This window comes from Adiantum capillus-veneris, chromosome 4, assembly GCF_014529385.1.
Source record: "Adiantum capillus-veneris isolate H3 chromosome 4, ASM1452938v2, whole genome shotgun sequence".
In the NCBI taxonomy this organism is placed as follows: Eukaryota; Viridiplantae; Streptophyta; class Polypodiopsida; order Polypodiales; family Pteridaceae; genus Adiantum; species Adiantum capillus-veneris.
In genome coordinates, this window is record NC_140934.1 from 62,950,302 (window position 1) to 62,964,048 (window position 13,747).

The following is a 13,747-nucleotide window of genomic DNA, read 5'->3' on the forward strand; positions in this document are numbered from 1 at the left end:
TGCCCAATAGGTTCACTGAGCTGGGCTGCTTTCTATCAATACGTAGCAAGGTTATGGCTCCAAATGCTCTCCCCTATGCTTGCATCTTCAAGGTAATGACAATATACAAGAAGTTGAAGAGTGCTTGAACATGCGCATGGCAAGAAAGATGCTTTGGTGCATGTCATTGTGGTGTACTCTTGAAATCTTAGATAGTTTTTGGTCAACTTTCCTTTTTGGAGATTTGGTCTCTTAGAATGTCTCCGAGATCATGTCGATAATAAGGAAGACATCGAAGCAATTTGTTGTATTTAACATTGTGGAGTGAGTGTTTTTCTTCATATAGAAAAATTTATGTTGCATCTTGAAGTCTCGCTGTGTCACACAAGAATTTGACTCAGACAATCAAATCCTTGATGCGATTATTAGTCAAAGTCCCTCCTTGGAAAATGATGTCATGCGTATTGGCCGATATGTATGTGGTTGTGGTGTATATTTTGAAAGCATTTTTTGATGAGCTTCCTGATTGAGAGGTGATATCTTAAAATGTACTTACATAGGCCCAACAACAGAATCAAGAAGCTGGGATGTTTTTAGGCGGTGCGTAGTGCTATATTTCTCTAGATGCTATCATGTATGCTTGCATCTTGAAGGCATGGGACATTATGTCACCAGTTGACATGGGGAATTTTTTTATCAAGAGATTGTTAGTCAAAGCCGTAGTAATAGAAATTGTTTTTTTCACACCACTTTCTTCTCTCGGGCTAGGAAATCTTCTCTCCATTTTTGGAGTGTTTCCTTTGCAGTGATGGCAATAAAAACAAGGTATTACAGACATATGTTGATGAACAACAAAAAGGGCAAGGCAAGTTGCAAGAAAAATCTATTCTGTAAATCTTCAAAGGGTCCAAATGTGGCAACAATTTTAAAAGAGCAGAGGGTTGCCATCATGGAGGATCATCAGTCCTGCAAGGAGCCTAATTTCTAATGTCTTACAAAGGCCACATGGGCACAAATGGGTGTTGAAGAGGTAGCTGGTACTGATTAGAGATGGAAGCAATCATGGGCATGGTTGTGGTGGTAGACAGATTTCTACAACAAAATACAAAAGGCAGGCAATGTAGGGGTGCATTATTGGGTTGCTTCACGGTCACTATTTTTCCTTCATACAATATCACGGGCCTACCCACTAACCTACACCAAGACATCAAGTGAGTCATTACGTTATTGGAGGGTACACTGTGAGTAGCCAAGCTCGCATGGCAAACCTAGGCATCTCCAAGGTGGGGGTGCAGAATTTAGTCAACACAATGGATGTAGACCTTGGTGAAGCAGGGTTAATAGGGGATAGCCATTACAAATCCTGTGGTGCATGTAGGATGAACCATCACATCACGGTAGCATGGTAGTGTGGTTATATTTGCATTGTCTGACCTAGAAGCATATATGTAATTTGCAATAATGCATAGACATTTGTGTAGCCTACACTTGATTTTTTTCAACAATTGTGGAGCTAGGCTTATCTCCAAATGCGTGTATTAAGGCTTGCGTTTTGAAGGAATGCATGTTGTATTAGGCAAAGCAAAGGAGTAACTTCAGTAAACAAATTCATGAAATGTTGGTCAAGGGAAACTGCAGAATGTTGTCATACTTTGTAATGTATTCAATGGTGTTAAGCCATGTCTCCAAATTTGATCATGTATGTGGCATCACAAAGAACATTGATGTTTGAAATAAATCTAGGGATTGCTAAAAACAGATGCCATGCTTTGGGAGACATGTATTCTCCGTGTGGTATTCTCACCATGGATTGAGAAAATAATTTCTAAGTTGTTTTCATTTGATGCAAAGTGCGAGACACTCTCTTAAGGTAATCACGTTTTCTTGCATGTTGACGGCATGAGGAATTATGTAAGATGTTAACATGGGCAAACAAAAATACATGATAAAACATGAGAGAGAGAGAGAGAAACTTGGGGTTGGGGGGGGGGGGGGGTTAGTACACATTATTTATCAATAGTACCCTTATAGTGCATGAGAGAGAGAGAGAGACAGAGAGAGAGAGAGAGAGAGAGAGAGAGAATTGAGAGGAGGGGGAAGGGGGGTGTTTTAAGGACAAAGATTATATATATATGTATTGGAGCATTGATTGCATATTCGGTAGTACATACTAGCAACACCAAAAAAGCTTTATAATTCAACTTGCAAAGGGAGGATCGTTTTTCAAGAATAAAGGCTATTGTTTTTTACAATCACAGCAGCATCGCGCGGGTCACATACTAGTATATACAAAGTACTAAGTTTTCTACTTTTCATTTTTTCATTTCTTAAGGTTTCCTTTGAAATGCAGGAGAGTGTGACATGTGATGCCTTCTCCTTGCTCAAAAACTTTGCTCAAAAACTTTAAGCTCCATTATAAAGAGTATATATAGAAGTTCAAATATAATAAAGTTGCCCATAAAATGTCTCATATGTAAGTTTTTTGAGTTTTTGGAAGAGAGTATTCTGCGTCACCTCGATTTAGTGCAACCAAGCCTAATTTTTGAAGGCTTCGACGCCCTTCGGAGGCACTTTCATCCTTCAGTGAAGGGGAAAAATATTTTTGCCTTTCGAAAGAAGGATAGAATATTGAAAAATCTTTGAATAGCCCTTCGAATTTTTTGCCTAAATATAGCTTAATGAAGGATAGGTAAAAATTTAAACTTCAAATGAATGATTAGGGTCACCCTTCAAAAATGAGCCTTGAGTGCAACTCCCCTTACAAATTTTTGAGATTTGCCTCAAAATTTTTAATTTTTCTTTAAGCGCTTGCAAAAACCTAGGCTTAGTGCAATCCCACCTATTACTTTTGAGATTCACCTTTGAATTCTGAGTCAACCCAAGGCACAGTTGCCTCTTGTCGTCCGCCTTTACTATCTGTTGAGGTCCACTCTTGCCTTGGGCTTGCACGCCTTCTACCTTGGGTTTGTCAGATCAAAATTTTCCAAAACGTCAATTCTCGATTTTGTAGATGTCGATGTTGATTCCTGATTCTTGATTGTGAATTCTGTTGATCGTCGCTTTGTTGATTGCAAGACCAATGCTTATTCTCCCTCCCCCTTGTCTCTCGTGTTAGTGTGGGAGCCCTCCCCCCCCCCCCCCCCTCCCTCTCTCTCTCTCTCTCACACACACACACACACACACACACACACACACACACACACCACACACACACACACAATGCGTGCAAGACATCCACAAAAAATAATTGGACTCCTATTGTTGAATCATTGAGCTCGTTGCACTTCAGTATTGCAGTGAAAATGTGGAAGACCTTCTTGCAACGCTTCAACACCTCAACGAATGACACATCAACTCTCTCTCTCTCTCTCTCACACACACACACACACACACACACACACACACACACAAAACACGGATACATGCATGCAGCTATTGAGCTTTGAGCACTAAGGCTGGAGAAAGATCATTTATGGCATGGAAGGTCTGTGCAATCCTATAAAAGGAGGTACATTAGGGCATGGCCACGCAAAGCTTGGTTGTCTATAAGCCTTGATAGTTTTAACTAAGGCAAGTCCGACAATCCAAAACGTCACGAGTAGCAGCAAGTAGTGAGGGAGAGTGAGACGCAAACAAGAGAGAGAGAGAGAGAGAGAGAGAGAGAGAGAGAGAGAGAGAGAGAGAGAGGAGGAATGATCGACAAGAAACCGCCGTAGTTTGAAAATTATGCTTTTTTAGGCATAGTAAACCGATCAAAAGCTATACGCTATCGAAAATTTTCGGCTGATGTAACAAGCAACTAAGCTTCGCATGACTATAGCCTTAGATGACACATGGAGGGAATTTACTTCAAAATGCAAAGTAAACCCACCCTTCAAATGGCTGTAGAAAGCAAAAGTAGTCACTGGCGGAAGTGAAATCCATGATTTTCCCAAGAACTAAAACTATTATAAATATATACAAAGTACTAAGTTTTCTACTTTACATTTCTAGGACTCATAAATCTTCTCATCTTCTACTTTTCATTTTTTCATTTCTTAAGGTTTCCTTTGAAATGCAGGAGAGTGTGACATGTGGATGCCTTCTCCTTGCTCAAAAACTTTAAGCTCCATTATAAAGAGTATAGACTAGTATGTGACCCGCGCATTGCTGCAACCAAGGAAATATCGCCTCTATTCTCATAGAGCTATCTTCTCTTCTAAGTGGAACAGTATCAATACTCTCTTCCTACATGCATAGTCTATCGCATTTCTAAAAGTGATGCATGACATGACCTCTTAATAGATGTTGCAAAGCATTCTTTGATACCAAGATTGGAATCTTCTCATAGATATTATTTTTTAATCAGTTTCTAGCCCTTATTCAACAAACTTAGGAGTGCTCTAATTCTATTGGGATGTGTGTGTGTGTGTGTAGAGAGAGAGAGAGAGAGAGAGAGAGAGAGAGAGAGAGAGAGAGAGAGAGAGATTCCTCCTTTTGGTCTACCTTGATCTAGCAATGCTACCAAGCTTGATTATAGCTATTTGATAAGTTAGCATGGTGTGAAGAAATGAAAGCTAAGAGAAGTCAATGTAACAATTAAAATGTTTTCAAAGATTAGAGTGGGTTCTAGAATTGATTTCCATGATAGGAACACAATTGGATTCAATGTATCTGCTCCACTCTCTTACTTTCTTCTATCCTTGCATCTTTCTTATGAGCAAGATATGGTAGTAGTGCACATCATAACTACTTAGGGTTGACAAAAAGTGCAACCAAGTCCAGAAGTACAAATTGGCTAAGCTAGCAAGCTTTTAAAGATGAAGGCCCATAACTGCTACAGTGTGTAGTTATAGAACTTTTTATATCTAAGAGTAGAGTTATAATAAGATTAGGGCTCATACTTTTCAATGTACCAAGAAAACTTCCATTTTCAAAGAGATGATTTGGATTTCTTTTAATATCAAGAATATGATTGACCCTTCCATCTATGTTTCTCTCTAGATGCATTGCTTGCATCTCTATCCATGTTTTATGCACAAGCATAGTACTATTTTACATCATCACCTAATACAATAATGCATACATAGCTTAGTACAATAAGGTGCACACTATTTGTTCAAGTACACTTTCACATCATTTACATCTTAAAATGTGATAGAAATGAAAGAAAAATAAGGTCACTCAATTGTTTATTTTTGCCATACTTTTGGCCATTATGTTAAACTGAAGTGCGTGGTGCAAAATTGAGCTTGTGACCTGAAATCATGCATGTCATTGATCGCTACCTCCCTCTCTCCCCAAATTATAAAAGCATGTTCCTTGTTGAAAGAGTAGATAGTATTCAACCATTTACATGCTTGACCCTATTCTCTTACGCAGAATCTATATCATACCAACCATTTGGTTTAGCTCTTGCTGGCTTAAATGTGAGACCAGACATTGACTCAGTGTAGGAGAGCCTCTTCTCATATACACATTATGTCCCTTGAAAATTTGAGAGTATAGATATCACCCTATTTGAGTGCTCAGCTTTTGATCACATGAAATTTCTCATCTTACATTTTAACTTGGATTATGGCCTACATTTCTTTGTCTCCCAGAAACTTCATGGATTTATTTTTTTAGTTGCCAGCATTATATCCATGGTCTTCAAGCATGCTACGTGTAGTACACTTGCATTCAAGAATCGAGACTTGTTAAATATATTTTTTAGGCCTCTTGCCTTCTTCTTCTCCTCCTCTCTCTCTCTCTCTCTCTCTCTCTCTCTCTCTCACACACACACACACACACACACACACACACACACACACACACACACACACACACACTCAAAACTCATTTGATAGTATTTGTCAATCAATTATTTATTTTGGTGATGTTAAACATTTTGTGTGTGTGTGTGTGTGTGTGTGTGTGTGCGCCCACGCACATGTGTCTTATTTAAGCTATGCAACAGGATGACTCCTTTCCATCAGTGTTTGGAGAAGGTTTGTGTAAGCTTAGCTGTTGAGAGTCTAAATTAACGGGTCTCAAACCACATTAATAGGAAATAAAGTCGGTAAAAATAGTCAAAAAATGCTCTAAAATTGTAAATGTTAGAGATTATTAGTACTTTTGGTGTGCATCTTAATGAAAAGGATATGTGCATCGTAGATATATCAACAAAGTGACAGCCATTTTGGCTACAAAAGGACAAGTGCCAAAAGGTTCTAGAGGGATTGAGAGAGAGAGAGAGAGAGAGAGAGAGAGAGAGAGAGAGGGAGGGGGGGGGGGGAGGCACGTCGCCTAGTCAAGGGAGACACAGATGGGCCACCACTATTTGTTGATACATTGGTTTGCGATCATCTTCTCTGATTGACACTATGCAAGGGTAGAAGGGGAGGGTTACATGTAGAGCAGTCAAGAGTTTAGGAAAATTTTAATATCGATAAAGAAGTTATCAAATATTCTAACATCATAGAAAAAATCTCAAATTATTTCAAAGATTTGAAGCATATGATAAAATTGGAATGATATAGAGATGACTCACATAAGTTAAGTGCTCTCTCTCTATGTATATATATATATATATATATATATATATATATATATATATATATATATATATATCTATCTATATATATATATGTGTGTGTGTGTGTGTGTGTGTGTGTGAATATATACACACATATATGTGTGTATATTCACACACACACACACACACATATATGCACATACATAACAATTAAGGATGATCTCTCTCTCTCTCTCTCTCTCTCTCTCTCTCTCTCTCCCCTCCACTGCTCGAATTTTGAGGTCATTGTGATTGTTTTTACGATATTTTTTACAATACGAAAAATCCCATCCCCTTTCCCTCCTTGAGAAAGTATGCGAGCATAGTAAGCACTTGCGTTCAAGAATCAAGACTTTTTGGCTATATGTTTTAGGTCTCTTGTCTTCTTCTTCTTCTTCTCTCTCCCTCTCAAAACTCATTTGATAGTATTTGTCACTAGATTATTTATTTTGGTGATGTTAAACATTGTGTGTGTGTCTTATTTAAGCTATGCAACATGATCGCTTCTTGCAAGGAGTGTTTGTAGAAGGTTTACCTAAGCTTAGGGGTTGAGAGTCTAGATTAACTGGTCTCAAACCATCTTAATAGAAATTAAAGCGGGTAAAAATAGTCAAAAAATGCTCTAAAACTGCAAATTTTAGAGATTATTTGTACCTTTGGTGTGCATCTTAATGGAAAGGAGATGTGCATTATAGATACATCAACAAAGTGAATTCCATTTTGGCTACAAAAGGGAAGGTTCCAAAAGCTTCTCAAGGGTTTGGAGGAGGGAGAGAGAGATAGGGAGGAGGGGGCGGGGGGGGGTGCCTAGTCAAGGAAGACACACATGGAGCCACCGCTATTTGTTGATACACTGGGCTGCACATATCTATTAGATTGGAATGATACAAAGATGACTCACATATATTAAGCACTCTCTCTCTCTCTCTCTCTCTCTCTCTCTCTATATATATATATATATATATATATATATATATATATATGTGTGTGTGTGTGTGTGTGTGTGTGTATGTATGTATGTGCGCGCGTGCACGCTTGAAGGAAAGAATTGTCACATAGGTAGTGAGGCATCTTGCTATTGTTCTAATACAGTAACTATGATATTCAAAATTTATATGCTCCCCTCGCCCCCCCCCTCCCCCCCCCCCCCAAAAAAAAAGAAAAAATAAAAAAGGAAAACCCTCTAGTTGAAGTGACGATTCCAAGTGGATATTTAAAAAGGAGAGGAGAACTCCTTTTTCTCATTTTATTGAAAAGAAAAGTATAGATGGTTATGATTGGTCTCTCTCTCTCTCTCTCTCTCTCTCTCTCTCTTTGATTTTTTATTGGCACCCTTGCCTGCCAAAATTTAAAGAATTTGTAGATTTTGTTCTCTCTCTCTCTCTCTCTCTCTCTCTCTCTCTCTCTCTCAAGTTGATTTTTGATTGACACCCTTGTCCACCAAAATTTAAGGAATTTCTAAATTTTTAAGCATGGCCCAGAGATTAACTCTTAAAATTAAAAAGAACAAAATATCCTAAAATTGATAAAAAGTCCATTTACTGGGCGATCTCTCTAACCCATTTGGGTTGCTAATGTGAGGGCTGGTTTTTGTCGAGCATTTAATCCATTTTCTACGGGTGAAAAACTTTAGCTACTTTTTAAAAATACATTGATGCCAAAAAATAATATCTTGAAAATTTGAAAGGTGCGTGAGCTCAATGGTGAAATCTTTCTTTCTTTCTCTCTCTCTCTTTCTCTCTCTCACTCACTCACACACACACATGCAATACAGTGGTCTCTTCTCTCTCTCTCTCTCTCTCTCTCTCTCTCTCACATGGACAATAACATAGATAACAATATGTGCATTTGCATGTCATGCATGTCGTTAAAGTGAGACATCCCCAAGTCGACGTTAGGCGAGCTTTTTTCTTTTCTCAAACTCTTTAAACAAATACACACTTCTACAAATTACAAAAAATATTAATATTGATCATGAAAAAAACCCCTTAAAAAGATAAAGACAAATAAATCTTAAAAAATTACATTTCCATTAAATAGAAAAAAATTCACTAAAATTCTTCCTTTTTTGTTATATTTTCAAAAGATAAATTTGCATTACGTAATAAAACCTTCACTAAAGTTATTTTTTTTTGTTATGTGCAATCAAATTGAAACATTTATTCTATGTAGAATAGAAAGTCTTTTGATGTTGCATTTGAAAAGGTTTGTTATTTTTTATATTATGTAAAGATTGACATTTCTTACAATCTTACCCTTCACTTTTGCATTGTAGATTAAATGTTTTACAAGGTTTTTTTGAAGTGAATCGAAGAGCCACAAGCGGAGGCCCTCTCATTCCTTGAAAATATTAAGCTGCTTCATATATAGTATAGAAGTATAGAAGTTTCACGAACCCACAAATTGATTTCAAAGCTATGAAACTTATGGTAAAAATGGTTTTCAAATTTAACAAATGTGACGAACAGGGTAATTTTAATCACCTTCGAAAAGGGAGAGGTTTTATCAAAATATTAAGAAAATTATAAATTACATGTGATTTATGGCTAGAATATATTATGAAAGGCTTCAAACTTTACTTCATAATCCTCCAATCACCCCTAATTTATTGGTTTGGAGTGAATTAAGAGGGATCTTCGGAGATCCCTTCCATCACTTCGAAGTGCAAAAGCGCGGACGTGCATGAAGAGGAGAGAGAAAAAGGGATGCAATGTGTGTCGGCCAAGACGAGAGAGAGAGAGAGAGAGAGAGAGAGAGAGAGAGAGAGAGAGAGAGATTTTGTTCTCGGTGCACTATCGCGTTCAAGCAGGGATTATTGTAAATTCATGAAAGTGGAGAGGAGGAGTGGTGCAGGTTGGATGGGCATGCATGAACAACGGTATATTCAAATGGTAACCAGGACAAGGGTGCAAGCGAGGATGAGGACGTTGCAGTCCAGTGGATGGAGAGGGGCATAGGGTGGTTGGTCGGCGTTGGTGTTCAAGCTCTGCAGGGATGGGAGGAGCAAGGGGAGGATCAACACAGTGAGGACTGGGCAAGGCAGGGAGGCGGAGGAGAACGAGACTGCAAAGGGGTGCAATGCGCAGGCTTGTCACTCTCTCTCTCTCTCTCTCTCTCTCTCTCTCTCTCTCTCCTTCCTTCTCTTGTTTTGAGCCGAAAATTTGCACGTATGAGTTGTGTAGATAAGACAACGGGCATGGGGTTGAGATGGCGGAGCCTCTTTATGTATGTGTGTGTGTTGAAAGCATGCAACAGGTTGGCGTGCTACAGGATAGCCTCAGGTGAACGAAGGGAGGGAAAGGGACGGAAGGTGCAGGCTCAAATGGGAAATGGCATGCATGCATTGCCTCTACGTTGGATCTCAATGTTAAAATGAATTAAGTTTTTAGTGCCAAGCGTTAATTAATTAATGAAAAGCACAATAGAGCCAATTAACCCATGTAATCTTATCACTAAAATTTTAGCCTTGAGATAAGAGTTCGCTTTGAAAGGTAAACCAAAAGGAGAGAGGGCGCTTTGTCAATCTTCCTATGTTTTGTTCCAAGCTGCCTTGTGGAACCACTAGTGGTCCCTCAAAGCACATGTAGTGCTTGAGGTTGATTGTATTTTCTCTTCGGAGTCAACATAACATCTCCGCCGACAATTGTGATTATGGCACAAAAAACAAAGGAGAGAGGACCTAAGGATTGAAAAATCACTTCCTTACCCTCACCATGTACAATTCCTTTTCATGAGATTTCTAGAAGGACATGTACAATTCCTTTTCATGAGATTGCTAGAAGGAAATCTTGAACACTTGGGGCAACCCATATTGACTTGTTAAAACTAACTACAGGGGTACAAAGGCTGATCTCCCTATCGGAAAATGACTCATTTATTGACTTGTTAAAACTAACTATAGGGGTACAAAGGCCGATCTCCCTATCGGAAAATGACTCATTCGACTTCTGTCTAGTCAGGGGAGATTGTCACAAAAGGGAATATATTCAGACATCTGGGAGCCCCCTTGGGGGTGGACGTAACTCACAAAGCAAAGATTTGAGTGGGTGCTTGAAAAAATCAAAACAAAAATGAGTTGGTGGGAGCATGCTCTTCTCCCATTCCCAAGTCGGATAAAAGTGATGAATGCCTTTATGATTCCCTATATTGCCTTCACTAGCCCGCTCCTCAAGATGGCTAAGTGTCATTGGAAAGAGTTCTTAAAACCAATTAAAAGTTTTTTATGGAAAAACAACACGAAATCCTCCAGGCCATGGCAATGGGCCCGGTGGGAATCAATTGCTCGACTGGTGAATCAAGGAGGCTCGGAATTCTCAACCTTGTGGCCCATGCAGAAGGTTCTTGCGCCAAGTTTGTTGTTTCCTTGGCTAAATAGGATCAAGTTTGGGTTGTCATGGTCAGAGATATGATAGAATCAGCTAAACTTGGCTCGGAGGGTGGAAAGTGGAGAGGGGTGGAGGTTCATGACAAACTGTTAGCCCCAGAGTGGTCTACCTTAAGACTGGGGGGCAGCTCGGGAGAATTGATAAGAAAATGCAATAGAGCAGCAGCAGTCTTAAAGTGGGGTGAAGAAGTCAGATACTTCAAGAACTCCATTTTGCATTGGTCCCCCTAGTTGTCAAAAGTTGCAAATCTACCACAAACTCCCTATTGGATTGAGACAGCCAGGAAACTGAATAACAAGGGTCTGAAGCGACTTGGGCACTTCTGGGACAGTGGCAACAAGAGTTGAAAACCATTGACCTTTTGGTTACCCAGTACCAACTCAATAGCTTGGAGTTCTTGCTTGTCCACAAAGTGATGAAGGAGCTTGACAATTTAGTGATGCCAATCTGTGATTCGGAGTTTGACTGGAATGCCTGGACATGGCCGGGAAGCAATCTCTTATGGAAATCCCATCCTAAAAGCATATATTAGGCAATGATGCATAAGAAGAATTAGTCTAGCCCCCTTAACAAGCTGTGGAAAAAGCAATGGCCGGAGGAAAGGTGGCAACAAGTAATGGAGAACATATGGAAGCCAAAGGTTCCACAACACATGAAGGTCTTTCTATGGAAGGTAATTTGGGGTGCTCTACCGACGGGGGTGAAGATTCAGAAGAGAGGGATTGGATTAGATCGATGCTTGGGGTGCAGGATGGCTAGTGAAGATCTGGTCCACCTATTCATGGACTGCCCAACTATCAAAGGCCTCGCAAGGAAAATATGCAAGTGGGTCAAAAGAACATGGAAAATTATTTTCTTCAAGACTGACCTTTTCTGCCCTCCTCGTCAGCACTCAAATCGTCAGATACACGAAAAGGAGGGGTTAATTAAGTGGACACTTGAGTGCCTTGTTTGCTTTCCAAATTTTGTAATTGAACCGTTTTGTGATTGGACACTTGAGTGTCTTGTTTTTTTCCCAAATTTTGGATTTATTTTGTGAAGCTTGAAAAAAAATTGTGAGGTGTTCCTTAAGTAGTTAGCTCATGAGACGAATAAATTTGAGTATATTTTTCTCTGCCAAAATGAGTACTATACAAAGAGATCGATGTTAAGCTTGAAATGTAGCTTTCCAAAAGCAAAGTCTGCACCATTGCTCGCGTTCCCACCCAAGGTCTGCACCCTTGCTCGCCCAGTCCTCGCAGATGCCCGCTCCTCCATACGTTCTCGCTTCCATCCGTGGCGTCATCCTGCACTGCGGAGTCACACAAGAGCCCGAGTAACTCTTGCTCCTGAGAATCTCGAAGCCTGCCCTGCTATAGCAAAGAGCGAGAGACAGGGGATATACGCCTCATTATCTGTTGAATAGCCTTGCTGTGATCCTCACCTGTATGGGTTCACCATTGGAGTCCTATCGAACCCCTCTCCCCATCTCTTTGGACTCGCCCTCAAAGCCGCCATCAGTCTCTCGAAGCACCTGCCATCACTAATGACGGCCACTCCTGTATTAAACGACGCAACAACAAGTCACACCCGTTGACGGAGGCAAAGGGCGCTACCGTGGCCTACTCTGCACCTCCTTGGGACACTGGTCCTCTGCCTCGCAATGCTAATGTGCTTTCTCAGCATCTTCCTGCTGCTGTCTAGTTCCCCCAGCTCGCAGTCACGGAGCAAAGAAATGAGAAACTTTGTCTCCTGCGCTCTTGCTCCTGCGACATACCTCTCTCTCTCAGCACATGTTTTGGCCCAGGACATACCTCGCTACTCACCCCTTCTTGCTTGGCTTCGTACTTGCTTGGTCTCAGTTCCTCGTTGCATGGAGACAGGTCCCGTGCGAAGAAGAACAATCGATAGACGCGTCTCTCTCTCTCTCTCCAACACGTGTCATTTGCAGGAATTTTCTCCTCAAAGCACTGACAGGATCTTGCTAGATTCTCGCTAATTTGACCTACTTACAAAATTGAGGGGACATACTAGCTTTCCTTTTAAAAAAGTTGAAGTTGCCCTCTCAAAAAATTCATTAAAGGCTTATAACTTCTTGTAAACCTTTGCTACTAGATAACTAACTTCAAAAACCTAGTTTTTATGTAATGGAAATGGCCTATGAATATTGAGAATAACCTAATGGAAATGGCCTATGAACATTGAGAATAAAGAAATTAAAAGAATTATAGTGAGCATTTTTATGAGACTACTTTCAGAACATAGAGGGTGAACTTAATTAGCGATAGGAACATAACCATTATAATTAATTAACTTGGCATGAACAATACTTTTGCAAGAGAGAGAATTAGAGAACTCGAGATCAGTTGAGGATCGGATTTATGGGGAGTCGGCAATAGGCTTTTGATAATAGATTCTCCCATAAAGAAAGACTCAGTACAATACAATCTTTGTGTTCCTTGTGACCTAGGTGATGCTATGAAGATGGAAAGCTTCATTCATCACGAGCATAACATAAACTTTGTAAAAGCATTAACCATCCTCGGCCTCAGTCCCAAGGCCTCAAACACCTTCGAAGGTGGAGAGAGCTAGCGGGGAATGATGGTAGAGAAGAGGAAGAAGAATTATTCATAGGAGAAAGAAATAGTTCCTCACTTATCATCACTCTTCTTGCTTAGCATAGCATAATAGCCGTAATGAAAATGGAGAAGATGGAAAGCTTAAGCATTGAAGGATGGATCTTGGTTGGATTTGCATTCCATAGCCAAGAGTGTTGGTGTAGGCTCTTAACTTCTCAACAATCTCTTGGAGAAGGAGATGGAGTTCTTGCACTTTCACAAAGTGAGAATGTGTGAAAAATGAGTGTGTG